Below are 13055 nucleotides of genomic sequence, written 5' to 3'. Positions count from 1 at the left end.
GGATGGTAAGGGGAAACAAAGGAGGAAGCAATAATGCTTGGCAAGAAATATACTCGTTACCTTGCCCATGTAATTGTAACCCCTGTGTATGGAATTTTCACAATAAAAAAAAAGAATTCCATTGTGTGTGTGTGTGTGTGTGTGTGTGTGTGTGTGTGTGTGTGTGTGTATCACATCTTCTTGATCCATTCATCTGCTTATGGGCGTCTGTGTTGGTTCCATATGGTAGTTACGGTGAATCCTGCAGTGGGCTCAGTTGTGCTAGTAGCTTTAGTGAGGCCTTGTTTGTGATCATTTGGGTAAATGACCAAAAGTGGGATTGCTGGATCACAGGGAGCTCTATGTTTAGTCTTTTGAGGAACCTCCATGCTGCTTTCTAGAATGGTTGAACTAGTTTATGTTCCCACCAACAGTGTACTAGCAAGGAAAGAAAATTTTTGAGTCATCTCTACATATGAAGCAAATGACTAGATTAGAGTATTAGTACTTTGTATTTTTGAGCATACAGATCTTGTACATATTTTGTTACAGTTAGACCCAATGTTTGAGCATTATTATAAATAGTATTGTTTTAAATGTTTATTTAATTCAAGCATTTTTAATATATGTAAATGTCATTATCTAAACATAATGGCTCATGCTTGTAATCCCAGCTATTCAGGAGATGAGATCAAGAGGATGTCAGTTCAGGGCTAACCAAGGAGAAAAGATAACATGACTTCACAACAACTGACAACTTGATGTGTTGTTACATGATTGTCATCGCAACTGCGTGAGAAGTATAAGTAGGAGAATTGCAGTCCAAGTCAGTCCACGCATAAATGTAAGACCCTTTCCCAAAATAACTAAAAATCAAAAAGGGCTGGGGCATAATCCAAATAATATTTGGAGGGAAAGAGGCAGAAGGAACAGAGAAGAAATCCTTGTGAGGATAGAGGCAGTGGCTAGAGAGATCTGTCTAAAAGCTAAGAGATGCTCATGAATAGTTGGAAAATACCAGAGCTAAGAGAGAGACATGGAACAGATTATTTCATCTCTGAGTTTCTAGAAGACACCAAGTGGCCACCACGTTGATTATCAATATCAGGTCTTCAGAAATTTAAAAGAAAATCATTTTGTTGAATGGCAACATATTTGTGCAACTTAAAGATAATGCATATACATCCACAAACACACACACACACACACACACACATGCGCACAATTAACAAAAAGAATATATTCTTAAAAAAAAAGAGAATACATTCTTGCCTTAAACAATCCAACTTATAGCACTTTATTCTAGAAGTTTTGTCCTTTTCCTACCTTCTATGATTTCTTCCACATAACTACTCTTTTCTGGTAATTTTTTTTAAGTTCTATGTTATTCTTATCTTCCCCAAAATGATGTTTTTTGTTTGCTTTGCTTTGCTTTTTGACTATACACGGACTGGTCACAACTTACAACTCAGGCAGTCCATTCTTCTCTTCCTAGGTTCATTATGGCTTTATCAGTGTATGATGCCGATCCCATGAAAAGAATATAATTTTTTCCTTAATATGTTTCAATATTATATTTCCAAAGGATATTCTTTCTGTTCCATATTTTGAAAAGGTTGGATTTTATTGCAAGGTAACCTTTTAATATCTTCTGTGGCCAGCTGAAGTGATAGCCATCATAGGCACATGTGTAAGGAATCTATTTACCACCATGTCTGTGAAATTAAAAAAAAATCTCATTAAATAATTTTGTATGTTTTTAGAAACTGAAAAATAACCAAAAAACTTTCATTATCTAAACCTCCATATCACAGATAAGTAAATGACCCCCTCTCAAAGTCCTGTTTACAAAGTTTGCAGGACATTGGGCAAGTAATATCTCTGTGTTTTTTTCATAATATATTGATAGGCTTACATTGCATTTTTATTGAAAGATTACATAAATGATTCTGGGTGCCAGTGGCTCATGCCATAATCTTCCTACCTACTCAAGAGGCTGAGATTTGAGGCTCATGGTTCGAAACCAGAAGCAGCAGGAATCTGTTTGCACGACTCTTATCTCCAATTAACTACCAAAAAGAAAGAGATGAGAGAGAGGGGGGAGAGAGGAGAGGAGGGAGAGCATGTGAGTGAGTGCTGGAAGTGGAGCTGTGGCTCAACTGGTAGAGCACTAGCTGTGATCCAAAACACTCAGGGACAGTGCCCAGGCCTAAGTTCAAGCACCTAAGTTCAAGTCCCAGGATTGGCATCTAAAAACAAAAAGCAAAAACAAAAATACCTACCATAAATGAGAAAAATGTAGTTTGTATTTGGACGAGGTATCAACAGAGTTTTTTTGTTTTTCTTTTTGTCGGCCGTGGGGCTTCAATTCTGTGCTTGGGCGCTGTTCCTGAGCTCTTCAGCTCAAACTGAGCACTCTACCACTTGAGCCATAGCGCCACTTCCAGTTTTCTGGTGGTTAATTGGAACTAAGAGTCTCACGGACTTTGTTGCCCAGGCTGGCTTTGAAACCTGATCCTCAGATCTTAGCCTACTGAGAGGCTAAGATTACAGGCATGAGCCACCTCTATTGTTTTCTGTGGTTGTGTTAACACCTCCAGAAAAAGAAACAATAAGATTTAAAATGCCATTTTTCAAATATAAGTACTTACTATGTAAATGAAACAATTTTGCCATAATTTGACAAATGACAAGATACACTGTAGAAAGCAAGATTATTATTAAGTGATTACATAGTTAGCTGTATATGTTAAGGGCCAACATAAGTCATATCAAAATTTCCTTTTGGGAAGCTATAGATGTAATTCAGTGGTAATGGTACAGTGTTGGCTTTTGTATACACAAGGCTCTGACTTATTCTTTTTCACTGTAAAAAAATAAAACAAAACCTTTAAAATTCCCCTTTTGTTTTGCTTATTCATTGTAGCTTGATTGTTTTCTACATAATCAAATAAACTATATGGTAATTTTAATTCCAAGTGATATGTCTAATCTAATTCAGTAGTTGCAATTACTTGAGTCATTTTGAAATGGTTGTAAGGAGTTACAATTTAACATGTCCATTTATGCTTCTAGTGGATCTTGACCAAAGTCAACCAATAGGTGTCAATTTGACAGATAAAGAATCCTTTGATTGATTTGGAAATAGTAATCTAGCTCATTGTAGACTTGAGAGATTCAGTTGCTACATATGTTTTAACATCTCCTTTCCACTGTGCCCAACCCAAACTTCTTTTCTACATAGTGTGCAGGATATTCTGTTTTGATCATTTATCTCCTAAATCAGTTTTGTATCCTTCTATTTAGCCTTTGTTGCAGGTATATCTTAGTTCTGCTGGCATTTTTATTATCGTCATTCGCATTTTCACTACCTGGACTCTTGGGAAGCATTGTTATTAGTAGTCACAATGTTAAAAATTAAACCAGTAGTATCTTGATAGAAAGCACAGAAGTTCATTCACTGAGCAGTCAGAGTTACATGGTTGACTCCCACATTTTCCGTGTATTTAGGATGTCCACTAGGATTTGGGGCACAATGGGTGATCCCCTATTATGAACTGAAGATTGTGGTTGGTAACATTAGTTCTAACAGAGTAAGGTAGCCTAAAAATAAGTGTTTTCAGTTGCGTATTTTAGAGCACTGCTTAGAGTTATACTTTTTTCTAAAACTTTTACCCACTACCAATAACTGGGTCTTTTTACAACCCAGTGCAGTGACTTCCAAAAATGTTTAGACAATTCTAATATACAATCAGTGGCCTATTGAAAAAGTAGAATATTCTTAGTAATGTAGAAATCAGTCAATTTCTAAAGAATTCAAGAAAGTAAGCTCATGGGATTTAACGGGGTTCATTAGGCAGGCAGAGGAAGACAGGAAAAACTGACTTGAAAGCTATTAAAGTAGTAAAGAAGATTGGAACTTCCATGAATAACAATAGGAATATACAGACAATATCTATTACTGTGCTGACATACTTTGAAATAAGTAGCAAGACTTACTCCTTGATATGGGAAATAAAAGAGAGATTTAAGACAAGTTTTCTGAGTAATTGGGTGGTTAATATTGAAAACTTCATTTGATTTGTGAGTTTAGAAGATTCCAATTTTAAGGCCTAAGATATATGGTTAGTATTTGTGGATACTGAGGCTGGAGCTAATAGACATGGAAAATACAAAGCTGAGTTATCAGTTTGTGGTTCCATGGAGTCAGTAATGTGATCTCATAGGAGGAATATTTGCTTCTTGTACAGAAGCAAAACATATAACTTTTAAAAGTATGAATGAACAAGAAGCAATAGGTTATTTTTGGCCTGGAAACCTAAGCTCTAATAGATCCCGTGTGATTTTTGGAAAGAAGCAACTTCTGTCTAATTAGTGATTTTTTTTGTGCTGTAGAGAAACTTGCATGAGAAAATGATGAAAGAGGTAATATTGACCAAGATGTCATGTACTCACAAACAGGCATGTTGACTGGTACCCCTTAAGTACTCCACTTAAGGATAATAAAATAATAATATGTAAAGAAACTTACAGATCTACTTAATGAAGTATGTACTAGTCATCAACACTATTCCAGTTATGCCAATTTTAACTATGTTAAGGGAACCTATACAACCTGATGTAAATAGGCTTCATTGATGTATACTTCAGGGAATGTGATTGATTCATGGAGAAAGACACATTTTTTTCAATTGTTTTATTAAAAGAAGAAAATTTTAGCCTTGCACAAGAGAGCTTTGCAACATTGTCCAGGCCCTGAGTTCAAGCTCAGGACTGGCTTGCATACACATGCACACAAACACATACAAAGAATTATGAGGCCAAGATATTTTAAGACATGGCTGAAGCAGACCATTGTTTAGAAAAAAAATAACTTGTTGCTTATATAAAATACATTTACTGGGGGCTGGGAAGTTGGCTCGGTGGTACAGTGCTTGCCAAGATGATTTCAAGTAAAAGAACTTTTCCTCTTTCATAGGGATATACATGCTGGATCAGTTTAGATTAAATAAATCATACCTTTATGGTATATGATTACATATTTATGATTTATAAATTTTTTTATGATACTGGGGTTTGAACTCAGAGCCTTACAGTTGCAAGTCAGTTGCTCCTCAACTTGAGCCAACCCTTGTCCCTTTGAATTAATTTTGTATTGGGTAAGGCCTCACTTTTTTCTAGGATTACCCTTGGACCACCATCTCCTGTGACTATCTTGTGAATAGCTGGCATCCCAGTATGACAGCTGTAGCAGGCATGTGTCACTACTGCCTGGATTATTGGTTGAGGTAAGGTCTTAATATTTTGCTATTCTTAAACCACAAGCCTCCTGATCTCTGTCTCACAAGTAACTGAGAATCCAGATTATTATGCCTAGCATAGAAAAATATTTCTAAACAACTATTAGACAAAAATGTTTTTGAATTTAAGAGATATATTTATTAAAAAACATTTAATGGTTGAAAAAGTAATTAAAGACTTTGTGCTTATGCTGAAAGTCCAAAAAATACTAACATTTTCAAGAGGTACATATACAAAAATATTCTTATAAAAATTAGATGAATGCAGCCAGACTCAGTGGCTTTGGGAAGGGGAGGTTGGAGAAACAATTATTAAACAAAAGTATCTTTCTTATTTTAAAATATTTATTAAAATACATTTTTCTTAAAAATACTTAATGATCAGAGTATACTTAATAAAGATCTGTATACTCATACTGGAAATACAAGAAAATTTGACATTTATAAGAGGTATGTATACCACAATATTTATATAAAAATTAGAGAAATACAGTTGGTAAGATAACTATTGAGACCAGTCTGGACAAAATGTTTGTGCAACTGTCATCCTAACCAATAAAACACTGGGCATGGTGGTATACACCTATCATTCTTGCTACTAGGAAAGCATAAATAGGAAGATCATGGTCCTGGATGGCCTGGGCATGACTGTAATTCCATATGATGAGGGCACCAGAGGACTTAGGGAAAGGCTCAAGTGCAGTGGTGCCTGCTTGGCAAGTACGAATAGTAAGTTCAAACCTCAGTATTTTTTTTCTTTTGCATGAATGCTGCAGTAAATTTATGCACAAAGTGAAATGAAACATAGGCCAAAGCTGTAAAAGACAACTACGGGATGTTGCTGAGCCTGCCAGTGAGCAAGTTTGGAAGGCACGCTAAGCAGTTGAGACATATGTCATGGATGAAAAAATACAGGTGTTTATTCCAGGAAATTCAGCTATGTTGAGAAATCCCTAAGTAGAAGTACTTTGAGATTAGTATGAAAAAAGAAACGTCTCAGGTACCATCCAGTGGAAGTAGCTCTAAATTCTTGAGTAGGTTGAAATATTTTCAAATTTTAAGAAAAGACAGCATTTACAGAAATTTACAGTCAGATGTTCAGTACATAGTGCTGAGGTGTTTTGCAAAGGGGATAGGTTGTAAATCTCCTGGCTTATTTTCAAAGAGCAATAAACTCAGAGATAGTGATTTCAGAATATATTTCACTTCTGCTTTCCTCTCTTGTGTCACCTGAGATAGGAGAGGACCCTGCTCTAGAAATAGCTATAAATGTTTCATGTATAGTGAGCATACTGAAAGGTAGCCACAACCTGTTGGTCCCACAGAGAAGAGGAAAGCATGACTGACTACTGCTGTGTACTTCAATACCGTGCCTAGTGGGGAGGAAAAGGATGGCTGCCCAATGGCAGGGCAAAGGATACTCATTTTCACTGCTACTGGACTAAGAAACTAGTTCTTTTCTTGCAATTGAGAAATTGCATGCAAATTGTATAACCTGATAGAGATTTTCAGACAGCAAAACAGTTTGTTATTTTATGTACACATTTTGTTAGCTTCCATATATCAGGGGATTTCCTGCAAATTACAGAATAATGTGCATATTGTCTTGTAATTATAGAAACATTGAAATTCTTAATTTCAAGATCCTGCAATTACATAGAATGTGGTGAATTTGTGTCTGTTGGGTTTTTTTTTGTATCAGACATCCATATTACCCAAGTGGCAACATATAATATTGCTTTAGAAAGTTTGTCTTTGTTAATTTTTTATTGCAGCCTCTTGTGGTGAAATGATTTATTTACGTTTCTTATTTCTGTCCCTATTAATTGTCCTGATACCTAACTGAGGCACTCTGAACTGATAATCAGTAGGCTTTTCTATTTAATGCTACAAGAACAAGCTGCTTATGATGACCCAACAGAGACATGAGGGAGGTTTGTGAAAGGGGGTTATTCATCCAGCTCTAATCCTTGTTTTCAGAAAGGCAGTGTCTATAAGTGTTTTCTAATTAGTGAATAGAGACGGTTGTAATTTCTTGTAGATACCTACCTCCTTCCAGGACTGAGATGGTTTTCCTGACTTCTCTAAATCTTGGTTTTACATTTGCTGTAAATGAAGTTTCAAAAGGAACATTTTAAAAAAGAAGAAAGAGTAAAAGTAACTATTTTTTTTCTCCAGCTGGGCACTGGTGGCTCATATCTTTTTTTTAATATGCTTTTTATTGTGAAATTACTGTACAGAGGGGTTACAATTACATAAGCAAGGTAATGAGTACATTTCTTATCAAGCATTGTTGTCTCTTTCTTTGTTTTTCCCCTACCATCCCTTCCCTCCCACCTCCACAACTTTAAAGTATAATGCTATTTTGTGTTTTTTTGTGTGTTTTTAAAAAAAATGCTATTTTAGTAGATTATGATGGTAAAGTGATTTTAAAACATAATTCTATTGATTGTGATGTTTTAGCATCATAATTAACTTTAATATTATATATCATAAAATAGCATCTACAAAATAAAATGTTTTCTTTATTGTTTCCTGCTTGCTTGTTTGTCTTGCTGAGCCCTTTGTATGCATGAAATGTTTACTGCTCTGGGATAAATTCTTGGGTTTGGTGAAATTGCTTCTACCAGACACCTAGGAAATATAAGCTAGGGAACAAGACACTGATATTTAGGCATACCAGGAGGAAATATATTGCTTCAGTGAACTGAATATAAAACATGAGCAGTGAAAACACCTGGAAATCAAAAAGAACAGATTTTAGTTATGCTTCTCTTTTTCAAAGAACTTAAGTGCTTAGCTATTATTGTTGGTACTAGAGAAGTAAGTTGGCAGTGACATTTGAAATATGATAAATAAAAGCCTACAGAATGTCTGCTTCTACTTTTTGCACTTGTCTGATTCCTTCTCTAGAAATTGCATAATGGAAACTACCATACACTTAATGCGACTCTAATATATCAGCCTTGTTGTAATAAATGTATTCTCTATTACTGTGTAATGATAAAACCATAGTTATTGAAACTTCCCAAGTTATTGAAAAAGTGGGATGGGTGGATTTTTTTGCTGTTATCACCTGTATTATTAATTGGAGATAATTACTGCAGAGCAGCTGGCTGTTGGTTTTAGGGAGCATCAATTGTTCTTCTCACCCAGCTGTTAACTAATAAGGATAGTCAACACATCTGTTTCAACAGCTGGTAATTAACAAAAGCCTAATTGCTGCAACTCTTTTAACATCCAATCTGTGAAAAAGAAGGGATGTAGAAGAATATTATTTACTTTGTGCTTTTCACTTTCTGAGGCCAGTTTCTCTTTTTTCCTCTCTCCCTCATTTTTTTTCCTTACTTTGAACACCACTGCCTTTGTATGAACATTGAATGGCAGGAGAACACAATATGGTAATCCAGAGCTTAACTTTTTCAGATCTTTGTTGGTGTTTCTTATTGCAACATTTCTTTGCTAACTTGCAAGATAAAATGGATCAAAAGCATTTTGAGTAGTTCCATACAACAGTTAAAATCCGTAGCAGTGTGCCCTAGGCTGAATCTCTCTCTTGTCTGAAACATCCAAAAGGAAGCAGGGAATTCTTCTTTCATATGATTTTCATATGCTTCAACAAAACTCTCAAATAATTTTGACATTTGTAAACTGAATTTTGTTTAAATTATCGTATGGGTTGATTAACCTAACTGAAGTCAGGTGTAGCAAGCCCCCTTCTTTTAGTTAGAAGCTGTTTACGTTGTCATCTCTTAAAAACTTTAAAGTACATATTTTTATACTTAAATGTCAACTTTAATTATTTAACAAAAGATTTAGTACATTTGTGAAACGTTTGTATTTTTTTCCTTAAAATGTGATTTGATATTTTTAAAAAGTCGTCTTTCATAGATAGCTTTGATTACTTCAAGTACATGTAAAAATCTTCCCTTTTCCTATTTCTAAAGTTGATGTATAAAATATGATTGATTAAGGCATTTTCTTTAAGAATATATTTACCAGTTCCATGGCTAGATTTGGTTCATTAGCTGTATTCATAAACTTTTATATATTCTTCATAATCTATATAAGGACAAAAAATATATGCCTATTAGAAATCGCAGTATCATTCCAAATCTCCCTTCAACTCATAATTGTTTAGAATAATGTTACATTTAGCTAGATTGATAGTGATTATTGAACTTACTTAATACAAGTATCTGAAAAAGCCTGAGCCTGATAGTCAATTTCTTTCAATTACACTTGCTTCACTAACTTTTCAGTTGACAATATTTCTATGCAAGCAGTTCTTTAATTGATGTTGAAAGGTATAGAAGAAATTCTACCCAAGCACTTACTGTGGACTGAATTGGAGATTGCATAATTTCAAATTTTTTTGCTGGCACAAGTTTAGTTCAGCAGGTGTTCGGGTGACGAAGTGTACTATAGATGTAATGAAAAAACATACATGATCCTGAACAAATAAACAAAATACTGCTGTCTAAAATTCTAACTAAATAGAAGGGCACTGGCATGTAGAGAAATGTTTACGACTCAAGTATAAAAGAGGGAAATATTGTCATTTGGGGAAATGTTTGCTTCTTGAGTTTAAATAAGAATTTAATTTTCTCTGTGTGCTCATGTTCTTAGGTAGTACCAGACAGCTTAGTGAAAGGAATGTATCCTGCCCTGAGGAGAGAGTGGCCTAAGCATTCAATCCACAACTGAGCTATACTCCCAGCCAAGAAACCCATGTTCTGGCTGGTACTTTGTTTTCTTGTATATAGTTGTCTACCCACCCCCCCTTTGAGGAAATTACTTCAAGAACAGGTGATGTGGTTGAGAGAAATTCAATAAGTGAATAGATATTTTTAAAGACCAACCACATGTGCTATATAATTAACCTGTTTTTCTAGATATTAAAAGTCACAAATTGAATTCAATGATGAATAGACAGGTGAAGCCAGTGAGAAAATTAGTATTTTTTTACATGCCTGTAAGAGTAACTTTCAGAGATGTAGTTGAGACATCCAAGTGGCCAAACATCTGACACCTAACTAGAAACAAGTTTAAGGCCATGTAGTATTTTATAAGATAAAATTCATTCAACTTAAAAGACACAGGAAAAGATAAATCCCCCAAGTCTATATTAATGCACAAAAATGTAGTTCAAGTTTACTTAAGGCTTGATAAGTAAATTATACCAGACATTTTAAGTAAAAGATAAACTATATATCTGACAATATATTTGACAAGGGAGTGATCTGTATAATATATAAGGAACTATAGAAACTCACAACAAAAGTAAACCTGAATAACCAAGAAATGGAAACATCTGAAGTATCCCTCAACTACTTAATGGATAATGAAAGTATAATCCAAAGCCAGATGCCTGTGACTCTACCTCCAATTAATCAGACTGGAGTCATGGTTCAAGAGGCAGAGTACCAATAGTGACCATATAAGTCAATCAAGAGGGCTGGGAAGGTGGCTCAGTGGTAGAGTGCTTGCCTTGCATGCATGAGGCCCTGGGTTCGATTCCTCAGCACCACATAAGCACAAAAAGTCAAAAGTGCGCTGTGGCTCAATTGGTAGAGCGCTAGCCTTGAGCTGAAGAACTCAGGGACAGCATCCAGGCCCAGAGTTCAGGCTCCACGACTGACCAAAAAAAAAAAGTCAATCAAGAGAGTGAGATGCAGAACAAAAGTCCAGATATTGGCACAAAGGGGGAAAATAAAAAACAAATACGATACATATGTATGTTTAGCGATGAAATCTTGTCATTTGTGACATGAATGGAACTAGATGTGGAAAGCTTTATCCATGGGTATTAAGAAGGTAGTAAGAAAGTCTAGTGTGTTGTTACACAGTAGGTGAGTACTCATTATAGTAATGTATGACACAGTTCAAAAAGCTAGAACTAGAAAGGATTTGGAAAGTTTTTAAACCATGATAATGATTAGTGTTTGGGGCAATTGGTAGATTTACTCTGGTATAAATTTTACATAATTTACAGTGAAACACTATAAGGGTTTTTATTATTAAGGATATTATTATAACCTTATATTATTAAAGGCATTTTGATAATTTTTCAGTTATAATAAATTTAAAAGTACAAATACTTTCAGTAATGACAGTGAATGGAAACTGAAATTGAAATAAGCAGTGTTATAATAGGATATAGTGACATTTTGAAGTTGGGAAGAGTTAGCACAATAGTTACTGCATAGTTTCATGATTATTTACTGAACTGAAAGTTCTGGGTTCTATTGTGGGTTCTGCCACTAGCCTTTATTTCTACGTAAATGGTTTCCTTATCTGTGAATAAAAGTTTCTTAAAACACTCATTATCAAACCAGTTGAAGGGAATTTTCAGTTTTTATTTTGACATTTCTTTTATTATATTACTCTTCAGTAGAGGTGTGTGTGTGTGTGTGTGTGTGTGTGTGTGTGTGTGTGTGTGTTATGTATGTGTTTAAAAAATGAGACTATGGGGTTGACAATGCAACTAAGTAAAAGTGTTTGCCTAGCATGCATAAGTTCCATCCCCAGCACAGCAAAAATTAAGTATGACTATAAAAACTTGTAACTGTATGCTAAGTAGCACATGTGACCAGTTGCTGGAAGAGTAATGGTAAAAGTTACTATATAGAGTGATATATATATATATATGTATATATATATATATGTATACATATATGTACATATATATATATATATATATACTCAACTGTCATGGTTGCTGCTTTAGTAAGTCTGAGTAACTGTTGAAATTATTCTGCAGTACTAAGGTAGAACATAAGAGATCTTGTTTAAAGGCAAAGATATTACACACAGTGTAATACAGAGCTTAAGGGTGGTAATAATGTATATTTGCTGCTTTCAACCACCTGACCAACATTGTTACATTGCCAATCTTTATCTCCCAATATTTCCAGAAAACAATGTTAAATGAGAAAAATATTGTTAGAGTGATTGCAGCCACAGTTTTACTTTGCTTTCCATACATTCTGATTTTATATTGGACAATGCTACAATGCATATTTTTTTTCCAGAGAAGTCCTTTCACATGTTACTGAAATCTTCTCTTCCTTCCATTTTGTTCCCTTCCCCTCTCCTCTCCTCCTCTCTCCTGTTTTCTCCCTTGGCCTCTACTCCCCTTTACTTCCCTCCATTCCTTTTTCCTCTCCTCTATTCCTATTTCCCTCCTTACCACTTCTCTCCCTTTCTCTCCACTCCCCTCATTTGCCTTCTCCACTTCCCTCTTCTCCCTTCCTTTGTCCTCTCCTCTCTTCTCCCCTCATTTATTCTCTCCTCTTCTCTCTACTTTCCTGTCTAAAAGGAAATGACAAAGTATGAAGATAAATGAATCAGACAAGCTAATGTACCAAATATGGGAATTCTAAACACCAAATTACAAATTATTTGGTGTATTTTAGTAGTGTAAAATGCATCCAATTTCAATACAAGTTTACAAAATCATACTGCTAAATTTCTATTTCCTTTATGAAGCATAATCTTTTTTACGTTGTTAGACTCACAAAAAATTTAAGGAAATACCAAAGATTCTATTTCACAAAAAAATGGGCGTAAACAGAGGCAATCTTTTTCCCATTGTGAGGAAACAAAAAAGTTAAAGTTGTACTGTGCGCAGACATCTGTAGAAAAACTTTAGGTCTTCACTAAAGCCACCAGCATGACCATGTTTATTGCAGCATTGTTTTACCATAGCCAAGATATGGGATCAACTCAGATACCCCTCAATGGACAAATGAATGGATCAAGAATATATATATA

At 34.8% G+C, this 13055-nt stretch overlaps 1 protein-coding gene across 3 annotated transcripts in view; it reads left to right on the top strand.

Moving 5' to 3' along the window:
- Mipol1 (mirror-image polydactyly 1) overlaps positions 1-13055 on the top strand; it is a 320856-nt gene that overhangs the window by 182608 nt on the left and 125193 nt on the right. The window lies entirely within an intron of this gene.

This window comes from Dipodomys ordii, unplaced genomic scaffold, assembly GCF_000151885.1.
Source record: "Dipodomys ordii isolate 6190 unplaced genomic scaffold, Dord_2.0 Scaffold16, whole genome shotgun sequence".
Classification (NCBI taxonomy): Eukaryota; Metazoa; Chordata; class Mammalia; order Rodentia; family Heteromyidae; genus Dipodomys; species Dipodomys ordii.
This window is presented reverse-complemented; position numbering and strand designations above follow the sequence as displayed.